At 48.0% G+C, this 23019-nt stretch overlaps 1 protein-coding gene across 2 annotated transcripts in view; it reads right to left on the minus strand.

The window, feature by feature from the left end:
* Positions 1-23019, minus strand: part of SEL1L (SEL1L adaptor subunit of SYVN1 ubiquitin ligase) — a 235417-nt gene that overhangs the window by 20835 nt on the left and 191563 nt on the right. The window lies entirely within an intron of this gene.

A 23019-nucleotide genomic window follows, 5' to 3' on the forward strand; every position in this document is an offset into this window, starting at 1 on the left:
GCCCTGGTGCTGTTCATATGCCTTTTAACATTGCATAATTTGAGAGAACAGTTGATAAATCTACAATGCTATCACCGCAACTGAATATGACATTAAAAGAAGGTTCAATGACAGATTATGATATCCAAGAATAAAATATCGAAAACAAATCATTTGCAAAAAGTGACACCATACTAAGTACAGAGGAGCGTAGAAGCATTTCACAAGGGAACCCGGGTGAGAGGTAAGCAGAAAGCAGCGAGAGGTTGAGGAAGTCTAGAAGAAAGGCAACAAGGCTCGAAGTGAATAGAGAAGCAGATAAATCGATTAAAAAACAACTAAAATTGTTGTCTCACAAACAGATAGCGCATACACTGTCTAGTGCAGGGGTCTCCAAACCGGTCCTGGAGGGCCGGATCCATGCCAGATTTTTTGGATAGCCCCATTGAGATACATGTAGTAATTTTAAAAATCCAGCATGGATCCGGCCCTCCAGGACCGGTTTGGAGACCCCCGGTCTAGTACCTAGACAAGAAACACCTGTTGTGCATAACTCCACTTTCTGTTTGCATATAGTACAAGGAGATCCGGGAGATAAGACAACTTTATACTGAAAAACTCTAGAAAACTAGACGTGATGGGGCAAGATGGCGGCCGCTTGATCCGAGTGAGGGTCACTGCCTGTCCGAGGCTGTGTGGAAGAGGAATGTGAGCGGGTCGCGAGTGGATTATGACCGAGAGATGAGCCTGATTTGGTAACTCTGTATTGCGGAAAGACGAGCGAGGTAGAAGACTCCATGCTGGTTGATCGCATTACAGAGAAACCCTGGCTCTGGTCAGCGCGGCTGACAATCACTGCCCTCCGGAGCCGTGTACATCTGGGAGTGTGGCGGGCGTGGCGTGCATCGAGAATACCAAGAACGCGGAGCACCAATAGTGAGAAGGCGGAGAGCACCGCAATGCCTCCCCGCAGAAACGGTAACGCTCTACCGGTGACTGGGAAAACGCCCGGAGAATCGCCTGCGGCTTGCGTTTCCACAAGAAAGAATCTCCCCACCGAGAAAGGAGAGAAAGTGGAGAAAGCTGGGGAACCAGTCAAAACAGTAACGGCGGTGAGTTGCAAAAAGCCCGAGTTGGTGAAAGGGAAGCATACAGAGAAGTCAGCGGATAAAACTGCTGGGAAAGTGCCGCCCAGCGCCGCCTCCAGAACTAAAGACTCTGTGCAACTGGGGGTACAGGCGGGGGGAGTTAACGGCGCTGTAAGGGGAAAAGCTGTAACGGTCCCAAGTAGGTTTATGGGAAGATCTACTTCTGCAAAGAATGGGACACAGGCTCCTCTTTTAACAATAACCTCCCCCACTGATATAGGTACAATGGAAAAAAAACTGGATGTACTGATGATTGAGGTATTATCCTCAAGCTAGCTAAAAACAGTGATGGGGGTGATAAGAGTCTAGGAAACCAGGAAAAAGACACTCTAGTCGCGGAACCCGCACCAGTTGTTTGCCATGAATCAAGAGGCGGGGAGGGGCTCGAAGGCCTCAATAACACAGCAGTATCATGTTCCCCACAGAGACAGTTGTTGGTGGAGGGGGTGCTAGGTATCCCCCAAACCTCCACCGGGGAGAAAGCGGAACCGAATGATGGTAACCTGTCGGAGGCTCCGGATGCGGATAGCTTCTTCTCAGTGGCTGAGGAGTCTGAGGGGGAGTCCACTGGGGGCTCCATAAGTGGGGATCTGTCATCGGACGGGAGAGTGCTAGTCCACCAAATACAGCGGATACACTTAAAAGGGCTACACCCCGCCACAGTAAGACAAAGCTGACACCCATCCAGGTTACTGAAGATGTTGATAGTGAAGGCTCCGAAGTAAGTCACAATCTTCAATGGGACTATGCCCCGGCTACTACTAGCCTTTCAGGAGCAGGGGGGTCTAGGGCCCATGGGAAAGAGAAAGACCGCAACGAAACTAGCTCTCCCTCATCCAATACTTGATCTATGCAATGTTAAAATCGATACAGAGTGAAGCCCGCCAGGAACACAAGAGGGCTCAGTTGGCTACAATGAAGATACAGGGTGCTATCCGGAAAAACACCAAAGCATGCTCCGAAGTTATTGCTAGGACGGCAGTACTCGAGGAAAGGATTGTGGAGTTAGAGACAGGGTTACAGAAGACTGAGACTCAAACAATGGCCAATGACGGAAAGATTGACAGATATAATGTGGAAGTTGGAAGACTACGAAAATTGGCTACGAAGAAATAACCTTAGACTTTTAGGAATTGAAGAGAAAAAAGAGGGTCAAGATATCAGAGGTTTTGTGATAAAACTATTTCAAGCTGCTTTCCCGGAGCTCTCTCATTGGTCATGGGACACAGATTCAAAGAGCACATCGTTTTCCCCTAACGCAAAAAAAAGAATCCCGATCCTGGAGCAAAACCTAGGGCTATTTTGATTTTTTTTGGCAATTTTCTACTCCGGCAAGCCATCTTTGAAAAAGCGCGTCCTGATACCAAAAGAACGGTGGAAGGTCATACTTTCTTTGTGCGCCCGGACTTTTGCCACACTACAGTTGAGCGGAGGTGGCAGCTCCGTTCATTGATTACCCCTTTCCAAAAGAAAGGGTGCAAGTTGTTGGGGGCGCTAGAGGGCGCACAGGCTGAATGGCCGCACCTTCATGAGGCTCCAGCAGCCTGGCATGAAAATCCGACATTGATCCTCTTTCCCCTGCTCCCAACCGCCCGAAAATCCCCTCGGAGGGGCAGCGAGTGCCACTGCACACTCGGTGCAAGTTTGAGGGCTCTACCCCCTTGGGCTCGGAAGTTACAGCCAGCGGACACCCCCCGGCCGACGTATGCCCTGCCGCTTTGGAGCCTGCACTCGGCTCCTGGGACTACGCGAGCCGGAGGCTCGCCACGAGGCAAGCAGGCCGGGCGGCGCAGTCAGTACTGGTGTCAGGAGCGGCATCGGCACACCATCCGAGAAACGGCGAAGGTGAACCACGAGGCAAGTGCTGCATGTGACGCGGGAATAGAGGTGGTGCGGTGCTGCCACTGTTTCGCCCCGTTCACCGCACCTCTGCTGTTGCGATAGCCGCGCGCTTCCAGCGCCATATTAGACTGCCGGCACATACCTGCAGTGTGCCCCGGACTTGCAACGGCTTGATCCTATCCTTGCTGCGCACAGACTGAATAGCCTATCTTGGCCACAACCCCACACAGGCGGATGGCTCCTACAGCTTGGTGCTCCTAGATGTAAACTCGAGGCGCTACGTTTTGGCTGGTGCTATAGCACCTTGAACCGGGATACCATCACACGCCCGTGCTGCACTCCTCCTCACAGTGGGTCGCCTTGAAGGCACGCTTCCCCCCCCTGCCTAGTGACACGTTTGGGGCAGGGGCACCACTGCACTACGCCGAGCCGAGGGAGGGCGCTATTCCTCAACCCACTCCTCTCCAGCTGAAGTAGGGATAGCGCCAAGACGCGGCAGCTCTTTATTTCCCATTGCCGAAATGGGGAAGCCGGACAGTCGCCAGCCCAGGCTGCAGTTTGAACCCACGTCGCAGAAAAAGCGACACGACACACGGGGGACGCTATACAGCCCCGGAGCCCGGTCACGGAGGCCTCAACGTCAACCCCTCCGGCCCCAGATATAGCCACCATGCTGCAGGAGATGGCCAGGGCTTCACAACGGTGGTTGACAAAGTGGATAGACTTTCCTCTAGAATGGACGGTATAGTCCAGAAGATGGATGTACACGAAGAGCGCATAACAGAGGTGGAGCGCCGGATATCTGAGAACGACGACACCACGGCGGCGCATAACTCCCGACTTGCTAGAATGGACAATGTGTTAAGGGTGATTGCCGCCAAAAATGAGGAGCTGGAAGCGAGGAGTCGGCGGAATAACATTCGCGTCACGGGCATTCCAGAATCAACCAACACGGGGAAGATGGAGTTGTACATTGAGAAGCTACTTACTGCAGCAGTGGGAGCAGAAGCTCTTTCGAACCAATTTATTGTGGAACGCGCTCATCGCTCCCTTGGACCCCAGCCCGAACCTGGCGCCCCGCCACGACCCATAATTGCGCGCCTACTCAACTATCGAGACCGCGATGCGGCGCTACGAGCAGCCCGGGCGAACCAAAATCTCACGTATGATGAAGTGTCCTTCTCCATATACCCAGACTTTACCCCGGTGGTTCAAGAACAGCGGCGGAAGTTCCTTGTGGTCAAGAGAAAACTTCGGGACCTGAACATTGATTATGCCCTCTTGTACCCAGCCAAACTACGAGTCACCCACCAGGGCACACAACACTTCTTTCTCAACCCCCAACAGGTTGAAGACTGCATTAAGACTTTGCCTAAACGAAGTAGACGACCTGCGGAAGCTGAAGACCTACATGCATCTGGTTCCGAATAATCGACGGATGGCTTTGTGCTATTGTTGATCCCGCACTCTACTGGATCGTCTTCACTAACCCACTGCACAGTGGGTCCCATCCTTATATGCAGTGGCTACGGCTGCCCCTGGGGACGGGTGCTGGTCTGCAGGTGGTAATGTATGCCAGGCCCCCACCCCCTTACTCCCTCTCTACTCCAGATAGAGACACTGAGGGTGGACTTGCACGGAGTGGGAGGACTGGGGGTGGTAGAATGTGCACCTCGGATGGCCCCTACTGGGTGTTCCCCAATAACATTGACTCTTGTTTATTTTTGTTGGCTGTTTCTTTTTTTTGCTTGGTATGTGGGTGGGGGGTGGGCCTGGGGTACTGGCGAGTTGGGGAAGCTTCAGTGGGTGGGGGGTGGGGGACTGGTGGCCTGGCGAGGCGAGAATGCAATGGGCAGGATATGGCTCCCTTTAGCAGAGCCGGGTAGTTTAGTCCTACATGGATGGTTGCTGAGGAATGTTTTTCTTTCTACAGGTCCTGTCCTTTTGTTGGGACTCTTTGGGGGGGGGGGGGGGGGGGGGGAGGAGGGGGGGGTCGAGTTGGGGGAACTGTTGGGGTTCAGTTTATAACATGTGCATTAAGTATCTTGAACTCGCTGTTCCGCCTCTGTGGGGGGCGACTTGAATTTGGCCGGGAGATGGGTAGGCCAGATGTGAGTGCTGTGCACTGTCCGTGGCTGGGACAGGACGCAGGTGGTGAGGGTCCTCCCTCAGTATTGAGACTTTAGGTGTCACCGGGCGGGTGCGATTTGGCGGTGGCCAGTTCATCGCTGATGGTTACTACGCCGCTCTACACGCTTTGATCCTGCATACATTTATACTAGAATATACATGGGAGACAAACGCTTAAATGTGATTACTTGGAATGTGAGGGGGTTGGGGGATCATAGGAAAAGGAGACATGTGTTGAGCTACCTGGATCGCCACAAAGTTCACATTGCTTTCCTACAGGAAACGCATTTTGCGCCCCATAGATCGAGCGCCTTTGGACGTAGATGGGCTTCACACACAGTCTTCGCTAATTACTCTTCATATGTGCGGGATACGGCCATTCTGATTAAGAGGACTATGCCTTTCCATCTGGCTGGCTCCAGGGCTGACCCTCAGGGGAGGTATGCTTACTGTGGGGTAGGCTGGGACGTATGGCAGTGACGCTTGTGTGTTGTTATGGGCCTAACATAGATGACCCGCAGTACTTTACTGATTTATGGGCGGCGATAGTGGAGACAGGACCGCAACACCTCATATGGGGAGGAGATTTCAATACGACCTTGCACCCCCCCTTGGACAGGTCACACCCCGCCCCCCACCACTATACTAACGGGCGAGAGGTCCTTAGGGCAACTATTGCCGGTAATAATCTTATAGACGCCTGGCGTTCACACTGCGGGGCAAGAGTACACATTTCACAGCGCAGGCTAAGTCATGGGCACGACTCGACTATATACTCCTGACCCCACACCTCTATACGACACTGGTTCACGCGTCACACCTCCCCAGAACATATTACGACCACTCCCCCGTCTTTATTACTTTGAACGGCTCTGAACTGGGGCCCCCAGTAACGGCGTGGCGTATGCAACCCTCTATGCTGTTAGACTCGGAATTCCAGGAGGAACTCCGGGAGGAATGTTTAGATTTCTTTAAACGCAATAAAGACTCTGTCCAGGACGTTGAGACCATATGGGACGCCTTTAAGGCCACGCTCCGAGGTCTCTGTATTTCGAAAGGCTCGGGGGTACTCAAGAGTATACTGAATAGGTTACGCACTCTGGAGTCTGACCTACGAAGGGCAGAGGAAAGCCTCAGAGCAAACCCTGACAATGCAACCCTCGCTGACATACGGGAGAAGCTGTCGGAGTACTCTGAGGAGGCTGCTCGGGAGGTAAAGTTCAGAAACAAGTACTGGGTGGCCAGACGATATGGGGAGGGTGAGAGACCTGGGAAGGCCCTGGCGACAACGGTTAAGCTCATGCGCTAGCCGACCGTTGTGCTGGAACTGGAGACTGCTGAAGGGCTAGTCCTCAGGGACACCACGCAAATCCTGAATGAGTTTGTGCGACACTATGGTGCGCTGTACTCCTCTAGCAGAACTGGTGAACTTACACTGGACGACTATCTGGCAGATGTGTCCTTGGGGTGGCTGAGCGACGCACAGAGAGCCTTTTTGAGCGCCCCGTTTGAACTAGATGAGGTCAGAGAAGCCATCATGAATATGAAATCGGGTAAAGCCACCGGGTTGGATGGCATCCCTATTGAATTTTACAAAACGTTTATTGACTTCATGGCGCCAGTGCTGCGGGAGGTCTATGAAGACGCGCTGGAGGTGGGCCACCTCCCTGCCTCCATGAGAATTGCCCTTATTATGTTCCTACTCAAGCCAGGGAAATCCGCTAGTAGCTGCAACTCCTATAGACCTTTATCCTTGTTGAATTGCGACGTGAAAATACTTGCCAAATTGATTGCAGCGCGCATTAGCCTCCTACTGCCTGATCTGGTACTTCCAGACCAGGCCGGATTTGTCCCTGGTAGGGCGACGTCGCACAATCTCCGTACCTTTTTCTCGGTCTATGATTCAGTCCACGAGGACCTCCCAATGGCAGCCATTTTTTTTAGACGCCACCAAGGCGTTTGACTCGCTCGAATGGGATTATGTGTTCAAAGTTCTTGAGCGAATGGGCTTTCCGCGTATATTTATCTCCTGGATTCGATTATTATACACACGTCCAGTGGCCAGGGCCCTCATCAATGGAAAACTGTCTCCGGAGTTCCCGGTCTCCAGGGGGACTAGGCAGGGCTGCCCCCTTTCCCCACTCCTTTTTGCTATACCACGGAACCCCTAGCTGCTAAACTACGTCAACATCATCGAGATAGTGCACTACGCTGTTTTCAGAGGCAGATACATATCTCTATGTATGCTGATGATATCACGCTTTATGTTCGCCACCCAGGCGACAACCTGCATCCCATACTCAGAGAATTTATACGGTTCGGTGCCCTTTCGGGAGTCCAAATTAACTGGAATAAGTCTTGCATCTTCCCGCTTACCGCCTCGACACATCAATTCCCGCTGGAGTTCCCGCTTGCTTGGTGTGAAGGCGATTCTAAATACCTGGGCATACATGTGGAAAAAGATAGAGAGGCGTTGATGCGTGCTAATTATGGCACAGTGATGGATAAGATAAGTGATAATATCTCCAGATGGATCACACTTCCCCTTTCCATGGCCGGGAGGGCCTCACTAGTTAAAATGGTAATACTCCCTCAGCTTTTGTATCTCTTTCTGAACATACCGTTTCATCCCGGACCCTATATTTTTCGGCTGCTGCGCTCGGAATTGCTCCGACTGGTGTGGGGTGGGAAGGCACCCAGGCTCAAGTGGGAAGTCCTGGTCAGACCATACTCACAGGGTGGCTTTGGTGTTCCGGATTTCGAACTTTATTATCGGACTGCTCAGGCCCACTATGCATACTTCTGGGTACGTCAGCAGAGATATATGCCTCAACTGGCGGCTGAACACTGGTTGGCCCACCCGACCCCCATTGAAGGTGCTTTTTACTCCCGGATTGAAGGTAGAGATAAAACACCTAACACGGTATCTAGCACCGTGACGGCGTGGAACTACATCACTTTGAGGCTCGACCTGATTTCCTATATGCTCCACTATTGCCACTGACCTACCACCCACAGCTCCCACTCCTACAGGAGGCTGGCTTTCAAAAATTGCTTAAAAAAATTCATGTCACTACATGGGGACACCTGTATCGTAATGGCACCTTTCGTACCAAGGACCAGCTATATGAGGGCATACAACCGACACCTCTAGACCTGTTTTACTATATCAGACTCCGGCACGGGCTGCAAGCCATTACACCTGACTTACCACGCGAGCCCCCCGAGCTTCTTCCCCTACAGCACCTACTACTGCACGATAATCCCAATAAACTGGTGTCCACACTCTATAAATCTGTCCGGGCCAACATGACTTGCGCTGCTCTACCTGCCAGGGGCAAATGGGAACAGGATCTGGCCATGACCCTAACGGACAAACAATGGGAATTCTGCTTGCAACAGACCGAGCGCATATCCTCTAACAGCAGTTATAGGATAATTCACTATAAATTCCTACACAGACTGTACCACACACCGGCGCGCCTACACAGATTCCAGCTGAGGCCTACAGACACATGCGACAGGTGTGGGGCTCCTGGGGCTGATTTCCTTCACCTTGCGTGGGGTTGTGCCGAGGTGAGCCGCTACTGGCTCCAGGTGTTTCAAGCACTGTCCAAGATGATACACATGACAGTGGCTATGCTTCTGGCTAAACGCAGGGTGGCCTGTAGGTGGGGGAGGGGAAGGGCACCCAAATTTAAGGATTGGATGAGTGACATGGTGTACTGTCAAGAACAATTGCATACTTACTCCGAACTGCAGCCACCTACTTCTAGGCCTACTGACATTTGGGCCCCATTGCAATGCTATTTGATAACTGACCCCCCGGAAGGTGACAGCGATTGATATTGAGATGATGAAACGCTGCTGTGTTGTTTCTTGGTCCTGAGATGACAGCCCCGGGCTGACCTGATGTAGTCTGGAATGGTGTATCTCTTGTCCCCCCCCCCGCCTCATTTTTTACGATGTCTGTGGACTGCTCATGCTCCCACGATACTACCCTGGCGTCTCCCGGCCTAATGCCTCAGGTGATGGGACACACTATCACTACGTTTGTGGACTCACGGCTGTGCAGACTGCACGCCTCACACGGCCTGTTGTGACTGATCCAGCGCCTGGCCTGCGCACCCCCCCCCCCTCCCTGAGTTCACCGAGATACTGCACATGTTAATGTTGATCAAAAATAACAAAAAATGCAAGGCACATTGATTTAGCTATGTTGACGCTGCACTTGTCACTTTACTGATACTGATTTGCGCGATTATATTCGCACTGTTATACTTCTGTCACTGCTCGTCCTGTATATATGCATTGATAGCGGCCAGCCTCCGGGTTGTTGGCGTGACGCTGTGTAATCCTGACAATGCTCAATAAATGTTTTGCACCAAAAAAAAAAAAAAAAAAAAAAAGGTGCGAGGTGTTCTTAATGAACCCCGCACGGCTCAAAGTTATTTTTCGTGGCAAAATCCGGGTTTTCACTTCTGAGATACAGGCCGAGGACTATTTAAAAGAATTAGTTGCTGGCTAAATGGCTTTTGGTAGATCAGTATCTATGTAGATTTAACCCGTAGTGGTATTTGTTCAAGCTCCAACTAGGGAGGGAGGGGGAAAATGGCCGAGAGGCGTATACTCTGGTCGCTCATATTCTCTTGTTTTAACCGATTTTTTTCCCTGGTAGACTTACATGGGATTTAATCTTATCAAGGCACTTTCGCTCACTTTTGTATTTAAGGGCACACAGACAGGGAGTGACCAGGGCACACTCGGGAAGTGGGAGGCATCACATGGGTCTGAGGACCTATTTTGCCTGTGTTTGGAGGGGAGGAGTCAGGGGGGTTGGGGGAAGGGGAGGGGGTTATGTTACGAGGGGCACAAATGGTAGGATTTGAAACGTTGTTTTCTGATAAACCTTCCGTATTGAATATTATTATGAAGTGCTGGTTATATTTGTTTTCTGGAACACTTTCTTTAAGAAATGGCTAATATCAGAATTGCATCCATAAACATATGTGGTCTTAATAATCCGATAAAACGGCGAAGAGTGAGGAAAGATTTGCGATTCTTGAGGGCGGATGTTCTCTGCCTGCAGGAAACTCATATAGAAGCTAGCCGTCATAAATTGCTAGAATTTGAGGGGTTTCAATTAGCCTCTTGGACTAAACTTGAGGCTAAGACCAAAGGAGTCGTCATCCTAGCAAGACGAGGGAAGGTGAACATAATTCGCTCTTTGGCTGATAGTTTGGGTCGCTGGGTAATTGTATATGGCGATTTTCAGGGCAAAAATATCACACTCTGTGCTCTATATGGCCCAGTCTTGGATGACCCAGAATTGTATAAATGGCTTAGCCTGGAGCTTATAGTATGGCCATCCCCACTTATAATCTGCTGGGACCTAAATATTAATATGGACTGTGGACTATTGAATCAACCAGAGAGTGCATACACTGGGAGAAAACCTAAGGTCTATAAGGCTCTACGCCACTTGATAGAGATACATGGGCTAATTGATGCTTGGGCGTTTTTTTAATCGGGGTGATCCTGGTTTTACTTTTTTTTCTGCACCACATAAAATCTGTTCCAGGCTCGATTATTTTTTTATATCACCAGCTCTCAGTCAAGGCTCCAGTATTACTTGATATCCTCGTGTGATGTCGGACCATAATCCGCTCGTAATGGAGATGAATATACAGGCATGTAAGACCAAAAGTGATGTCTGGACGTTTAATCGTGGCCTGCTTAGTGAGAAAGAGTTTTTGGATACCATGTCCCCCTGGATTCTACAGTATTTAGAGGAAAATAAGGGCAGCACAGGTATTCAGAATGTTTGGGATACTCTTAAGGCTGGGATCAGGGGTGAAACTACAAGATATGGCTGGGAGGCTCAAAAGAAGGAGAAGGGTAATTTACAGAGGCTGTATAAAGAACTGGAAAAAGCAGAGGTGAATCTGTCTCGCTCGGTACAGATAGGTGGGGATAGCGATCTAGCCCTAACACGGATTGTTATAGCAAAATCAGCTATCACAGAACGTTCACATGCGAAAGCTGCTAGCAAATTCATTGCTTGGAGATGAACAATAGTTACTTACCTGTAAACAGGTGGTTCTCCAGTATTGGTGTCTTTCATAGATTCACATGCATGAATCATTCCCCGTCGTCGGAGTGGGAGTCCCACGGTACATAAAAAAGCAATAAAATGCCATAATACATATAGCAAATATCAGAAGTTCCCAACCAGGAAGTAAAGTAGCACCAGCTACAGTAGAAAAAACCTTCACAATCGTGACTATCCTAGTCATTATGTATTAGTCCAAACTGCAGCCAATCAGGTGACAGCACCCACCAGAATGTTCTCCCCAGAGGCTCAGGCCCTCAGATTTTCTCGCACAGGAGTGAAACCCCATAATGCCTAAGTGAGTCTCTGGGGGGAGGCGGGCGGGTTGCATATGAATCTATGAAAGACACCAATACTGGAGAACCACCTGTTTACAGATAAGTAACTATTGTTCTTCTCCAGTATTAGGGGTGTCGTTCATAGATTCACATGCCTGAATCAGAATAGTAAGCAGTACTCCTAGCATAACGCTCGTAGACGTCAGAGTATCAAAAAAAAAAAAAAATATATATATATATATATATATATATATATATATATATATATATATATATATATACACACAGTATACATGTATAACAATAATCATCAACATCTGAATAACGTCTAAAGAGCATAGAGGAGGAGGTGGAAACAGAGGCTCACCTTATTTGAAAAGATTGCGCAGCACTGCTCTTCTAACTTAAGCATCTGCGTCGTCTGCTGAATCTAGACAGTAGTGTCTAGTAAAGGTGTGTCTGCTAGACCATGTAGCAGCTCTGCAGATCTGTCGAAGAGGCACACCAGTAAAAAGGGTAGTGGAAGAGCTAACCGCCCTTGTAGAGTGTGCTCTTGGCAAGGCCTGTAAGGGTCTACCGGCCTGCTGATGACAAAGTCCAATTGTAGAGGAGACCCATCTAGCAATGGTCTGTTTTGAAACTGCACAGCCCTGGCGCTGCCGGCCATAAGCCACGAACAGTTGGTCTGTCTTGCGGATGGCAGAGGTTCTTGATAGGTAAAACTTGAGACGTCTTCTAATATCCAACGAATGCAGTGCTCGTTCAGCCGGCGACTGTGGGGTTGGAAAGAATGTCTTGAGGACAACCAGCTCATTCAGATGAAAATCCAAAGGCACTTTTAGCATGTACGTTGGATTAGTACGTAGTACTACCGAGTCCGTGGTGAATTGGATGAAAGGCGATTTAGATGTAAATGCCTGAATATCGCTAACCCTTCTAGCAGATGTTAAAGCTAGTAACAATGACACTTTCCATGTTAAAAATTTCAGGTCCACCTTATGGATCGGCTCGAAAGGGTGAAGCATGAGCTGAGTTAGTACGACATTCAGATGCCATGTAGGTGGAGGTTTCCGCTCAGGCGGAAACATACGAAACAATCCTTTGAAAAATTGCTGTATGATCCGCACGGAAAACCAAGAATTTGATCCATCTTGACGAAATCTAGAAATGGCAGCCAGGAAGACCTTAAGAGTAGAATGCGCCAAACCCAATCTGGCCAAGTGCATAAAGAAGGGAAGAATTTGCTCTGGTGTGGCATGAATGGGATGAAGACCATTAAACTGGCACCATGCACAGAAACGCCTACACTTAAGTTTGTAGGTCTTGATCGTAGATGGAGCTCTGGCCTTCACCAGCACCTCCTGTCAATCCTGTGGAATGTTTAAGTGTGCAAATTCCATGTGTTGAGGAGCCAAGCTGACAATTTCAGCGAGTTCGGGTCCGGATGGTACACCCTGCCCTTCTCGGTGGAGAGAAGATTCGGAATGCGAGGAAGTTGGATAGGGTTGCATTCCGAGAGAAGGAGTAGCTCGGTGAACCAGTATTGCCGGGGCCATCGTGGAGCAATCAGTATCACCCGGCATGGCTGCTTCTTCATCTTCTTGATGACTTTCGGGATCAGAGGAATCGGTGGAAAAGCGTAAGCGAATATTTGATTCCAACTCATCGAAAGGGCATCCCCGCATGAGTCCTTGTGGGGAACCCAGCTTGCAAAGTATGGGCATTTCCGGTTCTGGTGCGTCGCAAACAAGTCCAGATCCGGATGCCCCCAAGTCTGAAAGATGCGGTATAGAGATGGTTGATGTAGTTCCCACTCATGAGTGCAGCCTGTGGATCTGCTGATAGAGTCCGCTAACACATTTGCGATTCCCGGGACATGGACAGCTGACAGAAGGATATTGTGAGTCAGGGCCCAACTCCAAATCTCTTGTGCCGGTTGCGACAGCCGAGCAGATCTTGTGCCTCCCTGCTTGTTTAGATAATGCATGCAGGTGGTGTTGTCTGTCCGAATCAAGACTGTGGCGCCTTCTAGGGTCGCCTGAAAGGACTTCAGGGCTAGAAAGATGGCGTGCAATTCTAGCCTGTTTATGTGCCATCTCATTTGGATTTTATTCCATTTTCCGCTGATTGTCAAGCCTTGGAGGTGTGCCCCCCAGCCTGTCATTGAAGCGTCTGTTGTCACTATGAACCTGGGCACTTCCGTTAGGAAAGAGCATCCCACTTGTATGTTGCAACCTTGACTCCACCATTGAATCGCTTCTCGCATTCGAGGTGTGATTTGTATGATATCCTCAAAGGATCCAGACACCTGTAACCACTGGCGACTGAGCTCCTCTTGCAAGGGCCTCATCCGAAGACGACAGTTGGGGGTGAGAAGAATACAGGAAGAAATCATCCCATTGAAGGACTTGAACATACGCACTGAAACGCACATTTTTCATAACAGTGCCACAGCCAACCGTTGTATCTTTTCCTGTCTCTCCTTTGAGATAAATACTTGGGCGAGCTTGGTGTCCAGTGTCGCTCCCAAGAAAGTCTTTCTCCTTGCTGGCCTGAGGTGCGATTTCTCGAAGTTCACTGAGAAACCCAGGCTTTGCATCAGTGACAGAGTTTTTTGAATGTGAGTTTTTACCATGTCGAAAGAACTGGCCTTGATAAGGCAATCGTGTAGATATGGATATATCTGTATCGACTGCAATCGAAGGTGGGCGGCCACCGGGGCCAGTATCTTCGTGAACACTCTGGGGGCTGAGCGGAGTCCAAAGGGAAGAACTTTGAACTGGAAGTCCCTGCCAGCCACTCTGAACCTTAGAAACTTCCGGTGCCTGGGATAAATTGGAACATGGAAGTATGCATCCTGAAGGTCGAGTGTTGCCATATACTCTCCCGCCGAAAGAAATTGGAGGATTTCTTGAAGTGTCAGCATCATGAATGACAGTTTTGTGAGGAATTTGTTTAGGGCATGCAGGTCGAGGATGGGTCGCCATTCCCCCGACTTCTTGCGAATAAGGAAAAATCTTGAGTAGAAGCCTTTTCCTTTCTGATGAGGTACCCTTTCTATTGCTCCCTTCCGAATCAGTGTTGATCTGGGCAAACAGCTCCTTGAGATGTGCTGGAGGCGGTCCTCTTGGGGGGGAATTTGAAGGAGTTTTTACGAATTCCAAAATGTGACCTCTGGCTACCACATCCAGAACCCACTTGTCTGTGGTAATCTTGGACCAATTTAAGTAATATTGGGATATTTTTCCTCCAATTTGGTTCAGGTTGGGAAAAAGTGGCGGCAGGATGCGTTTCTCACTTCTTATTGTCTCTTCCTCGATAGTTAGATTTTCCTCGAGACTGAGAGAAATTTCCTTTTCTCTGTCCGTAAGTCTGTTGACGATATGGCTGGTATCTTTGGTTTCCCTGGGCGGAAGTATAGGAGCGCTGTTGGTTATAGCCTCCTCTATTAGAGAAATTCCCTCTTCCTCTTGCTCCACGAAAGGAAGACTTCCTGTATTGTAAAGTGCCCAGCGAACGTGCTGTCTCAGTATCCTTCTTGATGGCTTCTAGAGCATCGTCAACATGCTTTCCAAATAAGTACGCTCCATCAAATGCCATATCTATAATCCTTGTTTGGACCTCCTGCCGAAAGGATGTTGCCTTCAACCATCCTTGCCTCCTGAGAACAGCTGCACCCGCTAGCTGACGAAATCCTGTGGCAGCAACGTCCACTGCAGCATCAATCATCTCAGACGAGACGCACTCTCCTTCCTGAAGGATCTTCTTCGCTTCAGCTCGATCTGGCTCGGGGAGTTTGTCCACATACGGCGAGATGTCAGACCACAATCTGCCGATCGTATCTTCCTAATATGGCTAGAGAGTTAGCGGCTCTAATGGTTGTAGCTGCAATTGTAGAAACTTTTTTTCCGATAGAATCTAGACGTCTCCCGTCCTTGTCTGGCGGAACAGAGTCCTGAGATGTAGGGTTAGAAGACCTCTTTTGCGCTGCCTGCGCTACCACAGAGTCTGCTTTCGCTTGTCCAATGAGGCACGCTATATTTTTTATCCACTCTCGGGAGCACTGCTGGCAAAGAATTTGGCTTGGACATGATCTTCAGTCCTTCCTTCCATATAATTCTATGATTGGTATGGTCCAACTCTGTTTTTGTGGCGTAGACTTGAAGTCATACAAGAAGCAGTCTTCTTGTTTTGACTCCATAGTTATCATGAACCTCTTTGTTGCTCTATCCATGATCTTGTGGAATGAGGCAATGTCCACAGGAGGTGACTCTTATGTAGTAGGTTCTGCCGGAGAGGGCGTGTTTGCATTGTAATCCTCATACTCGACGATTCTGACCTATTGTCTAATTCTCCTTCTTCTTGCTCCTCATGATCTGAGTACTCTTCATCTTCTGTTTGAGGAGCTGTGACTTGTGACGCAGACAATGCTGGACGTCCTTCCTCCAACGTCACAGAAACCACTGGCTGTGCCTGCTTTGGAAGCGGCGTCGCTATTTTAGGTCTTGGCGTAGATACCCGAGAGTCACCTGACTCGGAGGGTGGGAAACGCCTATAATAGTCGCTGAGCATGTACTGTAGATTGCGAAACAATTCCTCAGGCATTTGCATGCCGGGAGCAGGCCTGTCCTCATGTGACAAAGGCTCCGTTTCATGCATTTCTTCCTCCATATCATCTTTAATCTTAATTTGGAGGTCAGATGACTTCTGGCTGCTCCAAAGTTTTCATCTTCATAGGATCCTTCCTCATCCGAATCCAAAAGTTTCTCTGGCACTACTAGCGTAGAAGGAATCGCCTCATTAGTAGCCCTTTTCTTCAACAGCGTAGCTGTAGTTGCAGGTGATGGTAACGGTATCCCCGATGACTGTGCTGACCAGACTTGTAAGGTAGTGCAGCTTGACAGTGGTGGCGTCGATGGGATCTCCGTTTGCTGCTGAATTATTTGCCTCGTCGACGGTACCATCGTCTGGGTCGTCGACGGTAGCTTCGTTGACGTGGATTTCATCGTCGACGAGGATTTCTTCGTCGACTAGGTCGTCGACGGTAACATAGTCGTTGGGGACGTCGTCGAGGGTAGCTTCGTTGACGTGGATTTCATCGTCGACGTGGATTTCATCGTCGACGCGGATTTCATCGTCGACGGTAACGTCGTCGGCGAGAGCTTCCTCGACGGCACAATTTTCTTCGTCGACGGGGAGCCAACCGTCGACATCATATTCGTAGACGAGGAGCTCGTCGACGGTACCTTAGCCGTCGTCGACGGGACTATCGTCGACGACGAGATAGGCCTGATCTGCACATGAACCAGCATAGGCGATGAGGCCGAAGACATCACTAGAGCCGGCTTCGGTGAAGAGAAAGTCATAGTGCAGGTGGTAGACGCGGCCACATGAGAGGAAACACAATCCTTTTTTGACGTTGAAATTGTCAAAGGTGGCAACTGAGGAGGCACAGACTTTGAAGATTTCTTGGGAACTGCAGATTTCCCAGACTTCTTAGAGGGCGTACTATCCATTTTACCAGGTGGAAGAGTCTTTTTTGAATCACTAGGCCCAGAAGTATCCAGAGAGGATTGGGCCTTCTTCGTCACCTTCGCCCTTGGAGATGAAACTTCAGTTTCAGCCTTCCTCTTAATAGAAATTAAAGAAGAACCAGAGGCAATGCTTCCTACCTCAGACAAAGGGTCCTCCTTGTCCTTGAGTCTGTTAAGCCACAACAGCAGTCGTCCTTCTCTGTCCCTGATGGTCTTAGGGGGGAAGGTCCGGCAGATCTTGCATTACTTTGCCTTATGGTCAGGATAAAGGCAATATAAACATTTTTTGTGGGGGATCTTCTTTGAATAGCCTTTGCTTCCCACAAGAATCACAGGCCCTGAACAGGGATTTAGAAGTAGACATCTGAAAAACTTGAAGAAACTAACTAATCTAGAAGAAAACTGAGCAGAGCTCCGGGAGACTCCCTTCACACGACGTGCGGTAGAAAATCTGAGGGCCTGAGCCTCTGGGGAGAACATTCTGGTGGGTGCTGTCACCTGATTGGCTGCAGTTTGGACTAATACATAATGACTAGGATAGTCACGATTGTGAAGGTTTTTTCTACTGTAGCTGGTGCTACTTTACTTCCTGGTTGGGTACTTCTGATATTTGCTATATGTATTATGGCATTTTTTTGCTTTTTTATGTACCGTGGGACTCCCACTCCGACGACGGGGAATGATTCAGGCATGTGAATCTATGAAAGACACCCCTAATACTGGAGAACTAAAATGTTTGAGAGTAGTGAGAGAGCAGGGCACATGTTAGCCGTGAGAACTAAAGACAGAGAAGCAGCTATACGCATCAAGAAGATTCAGGATCCGGATTTGGGGCATGTGTCTGAGGAGAAGGCCATTGCTCTCGCATTTCAAAACTTTTATCAAAAACTATATTAAGATGATATCTGTGATAACGATACACTTCAGGTGGAAATTCAGGAATACCTGAAGGGGATAGGGGTGGATACGGTAACCTCGGAAGAACGAGAGTTATTAGATGCAGAAATTAGTATTGAGGAGCTTTGGCAGGCTATAGATTCTCTCCCGAGGGGCAAAGCTGTTGGCCCAGACTTTCTGCCGGGGGAATTTTATAAGATATTTCGGCCTCAACTCACTCCGGTCATGTTAGAACTATTTCGTAGAGTTCAGGATGGGGAGGTTCCTCCGGAGTCTTGGCAAGGTGCCCAAATTATAACTTTTTAAAAAAAGATAAAGATCATTCTGATCTAGGGTCATATCGTCCTATCACGCTCATCAACAGTGACATTAAAATGTATGCCAAGATATTTGCCAATAGAATCTCTGGGGGGATTAAGAACCTTGTCTCTGGTCAACAACATGGCTTTGTGCCTGGGCGAGAAACTATAGACCACATACGCCGTGTTATCACGCGGTTTGATTTTACCAAGGTTACAGGAGACCCTATGGCCCTAATTCTGCTAGATGCAGAGAAGGCCTTTGATAGGGTCTCCTGGCCTTTCTTATGGGCTGTGTTGAGATATTATGGCCTAGGAGAAAGACCTATAAGGGCGATACAGAGCATGTATAAACAGCCGATGGCCCAAATTTCAGTCATGGGGATCCAGACGGTTCCAATTAATATTTTAAGGAGGTACACGCCAGGGTTGCCCCTGCTCCCATTTATTATTTGCAATTTATATAGACCCCCTTATTAAAAAAATTCTTTTGAATGATTTGATTTGTCCAGTGAGATCCAGGGGCGGTAACACTAAAATACTGGGGTATGCAGACGATTTAACCATTCTGACAGATACTCCTCAGGCAGCACTGTTAGAGATTCAAAACCTAACATCACAGTTTGGTAAGTTGTCTGGATATCACTTGAAAAACTCTAAGACCCAAATTATATGTAATGATAAAATTACACTGGTGGACCCTTGGGTCATTCGCAGGGCAAAGTACTTAGGAATTGTAATAAGCTCTAACCCTGAGGAAATTGTTGAGATCAACCTTAAACCACTGTTAGGCAAGATGGAAAAAGATACTAGAAAGTTTAACAACCTTCAATTAACATTGATGGGTCGCTGTAATGTTGTTAAAATGATTTTTCTTCCCAAAATATTGTATTTTTTTAGAGAGATTCCTGTATTGTTTGAACAAGTTTGATTTAAGCAACTAGAACGTCTAATATCGTGGTTTGTATGGGCAGGAAAAAGACCCAGGCGAGCCTATAAATATATGACGTTACCCAGGGAGAGGGGGGGTTGGTCTTTACCAAATTTTCAGCTCTATTATTGGGCTATTACATTAAGATACATTGCTGTATTAATGGATTCAGCGGACTTAGAGGTCTCTGAGCTTTCTACATATTGTTTAATTTATGGGGAAGAGGTGAAGGGGTTATTATTCAGGCATATTGATTTTGCATATTTCAAACGTGTCAGGTTTAAAGTTTTACTGGCAGCCTTTAAAGTCTGGAGGCCTGTGCGGAAACTATTTAATATAGGAAGGATACATATGTATACTCCGGTAATGGGTAATACCCTTCTGCCAGAAATATTTGCAGACGGGTATTTCAGAGAATGGACTACGCATGGAGTTACCATGCTGGGGGATCTGGTTTCAGCTCAGGGGGTGCGGACATTTGAATACATAAAACACAAATTTGGTATTAGTAACCAGCATTTTTTAAAGTTCTTACAGATTCGTGACTTTCTTGCTAGGAAATCTGTTAGCTGGATCTCTATCCCGTTAGTTGAGGCTATCGGGGGGGGGGCACTCTAATATATCTATAATCTACAAAATATTGAATGAAAGGCGGAGTGATGATCTACCTAAACACTTTAATCGATGGCAGATTGGTTTACAAGCTGGGCAGGCGGTTTGTGAAGACTCATTATGTTTTAGTTATACTGCCACTATATCTGCTAACCTACCGGTACAATGTTTTAAAACATTGTTTAATTTGTATATAACCCCACATCGCATACAACGATGGGGTGGGATTACGGGAGTCAATTGCCCTAGGTGTGGAGGGATGGCAGCTGACAGTATCCATATGTTTTCTTCTTGCCCTAATCTAACTCCACTGATATTTAAAGTGGAACAACGGTTTGAGCAAGTGTTCGGTTATCAGATACAATTGTCTTCGCAAGCCATTGTATTGGGGGTGGCAGATATAAGTATGACGCTGCCAGAACGGAAGCTATTTTATATAGCTATGGCTACATTTAGATTATGTCTAGCAACAGTGTGGTTAGATCCTTCCCTCCCCGTCAGAACATGAGTGTTTCAATAAGTTTCTAAATGTTGGGAAGTGGGAGCTGTCGGTTTTCAAGAGAAGAGGTCCACGGGCTCGAAGAGAGGGCGAATCTGTATGGGAGCCTGTAATTAATTGGCTGGATAATTTAAACCAGTAAAAATTTTATTTGCATATAATGAAATATAATGTGATCCACCTGTCTCACAATACGAGTTTACCATATCCAATCTTTTTTTTAATTTTTTTTATTTTTTGTTCCTCTTGTAGCTATCCGGGGGGGGGGGCGGGTGGGATAGGGGGGGTTCTGGGGTATAATATAAAATGAGCAGCAATGACACAGATGAAAGGTACTATGTATTGTATACTTTGTTTTATTTTCGGTTTGTATTCTGAAATTTGATGTCTTTCTGCTCTCTAATAAATAATAAAAAAAAAATAAAATAGACGTGACAGAAGAAAAGTGTGGATACAAATATTCAAAGTCAAAAGGCCCCAAAAATTCTGGAACTCTGTAAACCTTACTTTAGCAAAGACAAAAATCAGAGGCACCAACATCGCCTCGCCTGAATGATGGTAATGCTATATAAACAAGCATTGGCATAGCCAACAGGTCTCGCTTTTGGGACCTTATAAGTATTTAGTTATGCAGCACAATATCCTTGGTGCAACAACATCAACTGTTGCATGGCTAAACACTTATACTAAAAGAATGCCCCTGCCACCTTCCAAGGTTGGTGAAGAAAGTCCTTGCCGGGCTGGAATCCAACAGTACAGCTTATCTAGATGATATTGCGGTCTATTGCTTCACCTGGCATGATTATTGGATCCAACTTGGAAAGGTCCCTGAGGCTCTGAGAAGCGCAGGCCTCACTATCAAGGCAAGCAAGTTCCAGATAGGGCAGGACTCTGTTGTATACTTGGGCCACCTTGTAGGTGGAGGCCAAGTTCAACCCTTACAACCCCAGATCCAGACAATTGTGGACATGGTAGCTCAAGTCGGGGCATTCCTTGGCTTGACTGGCTACTACAGGTTTGTGAAGGGGTATGGTACCATTGTGACACCCCTCACAGAGTTGGACATTCAAGAAAATGCCAATGAACGTAAACTGGACAATGAGCTGTTCAAAGGCTTTTGACACTCTGAAGGAAGCAAAGTCCCAGCCTGCAGTCCCTTTTTTCTAGGAGTGTTTCCTATTGAAACAGACAGGGCACCCAACGCCATAAAGCACCTCTGCACCAAGACGCACCAGAGCCTACCGAGGTGACCTGTTGGTGCTGCTTTAGAACTTGCCCCATACCCACTGTAACTCCAGAACATTGATTATGTCAGTTGCTGCTAAGTACCTGTATGCAGTGTATGTGTTTTACCCCTATAGGATAAAATTACTGCATTAGAGACAATATAAGTGTATTTACCAGTTTTCTTCAAAACTGATATTTTAAAAAGGAAGCTGGTTCTCTTAATAGTGTACGAAAATGAGGGACATTGTTGAGAGAGTCCAGGTATCCCATACCAGTGTACAGGCGTGCTCTATTTGTGGTAGTGTGGTCGAGCAGCCTTAGGCTGAGCAGAGGGGAGTGTTAGGCGTTTGTTGCACACACAAAGTCAATACATGAGACACACTCAATAAGGAAATCCATCACCAATTTAGAAAAATAACAGATTTAGTTAGACACCAAGATCTACGGGATAAGGAGGGTACCTTTCGAGCTATTTTCACACACTTAAAAAATACAGCTGTAAAATTAGCCTTGAACGCTGTAATATTATCCCATGGGAGAAACATACACTGCATAGGGGTACTTGCAATCGAGTCACAGGGCAGATCTTCTGGACTTAAGGTAAGTAGGGGCCAAGGTACATAGAACCACCAGTAGTTTTGGTTTACACACTCTGATGTGTCTGGTTGCAGAGGTGCTAGTTGCAAGGGTAGCCTTAAACACCATGATTGAAGCCTGTAAGCAGAAAAATGCTGCAAGTGTAGACTTGGGGACAGGTTCGTCGGAACCCAAAAGGGGCTCTGTTCTTGGCGGTCTCTGGGGTAGAACTGGGTTGTGAACTCTGCTCTGTTCATGGGGTTTTCAGCACTCCACACCTCTCGCGGAATGCAGAAAACTACACTCTGCGTAATGCAGCATAGTTTTTCCCTCGCGAATGGTAAGTTCGCGAACGAGAGCTGCTACTCCGGTAGAATTTCTAACTGAGCGGCAGGAAGACCAGGGCAAACAGTAGTTCGCACTGCACTCCACCACTTGTGGAATTCGAGGAGTTTTTTTGTCACTTTGCAGAGTTCCGCGTAGTGAAACTCCGCGAACTACACACAGGCCTGCTCTGGGTTTGAAATCTGGTTTTGAGGCTCGGGTGCGGAGATGCTTTGTTTGGCGAGTCAATTGCGTTGAAGGCTCTCACTTTTGGGGTTGACCTGGAGATAAAAACAAAACAGGACAGCAGGGTCACTCTCGAAGGCCTCCCTGGTGCCGATGTCACCAATCAGTAGGTTGGTCCTGGTGCTGTTGGTGTCCGGAGCGGACACTGAACAAGCCTTAGGCATTGCAAGGGGTCCTTTACCCCGGGTATTGGTGCAGGGCATCTCCTGGGGGTCCTGCTGTCTCCAAACTTGGTGGGGAGCTCTGACCTCTCGAAGCAGGGCGACCGCCTCATGTGCTGCTGCTGCATCGGTGGACCCGGTGGTCAGCAGATTAGTGAAACGGACTTTGCTGTCAGTGCCTGCAGGCAAGTTGATCCTCCAGTTCAATGAAAATGCTGACAGGT

The sequence above is a fragment of the Lissotriton vulgaris genome, chromosome 9 (genome assembly GCF_964263255.1).
Source record: "Lissotriton vulgaris chromosome 9, aLisVul1.2, whole genome shotgun sequence".
NCBI lineage: Eukaryota > Metazoa > Chordata > Amphibia > Caudata > Salamandridae > Lissotriton > Lissotriton vulgaris.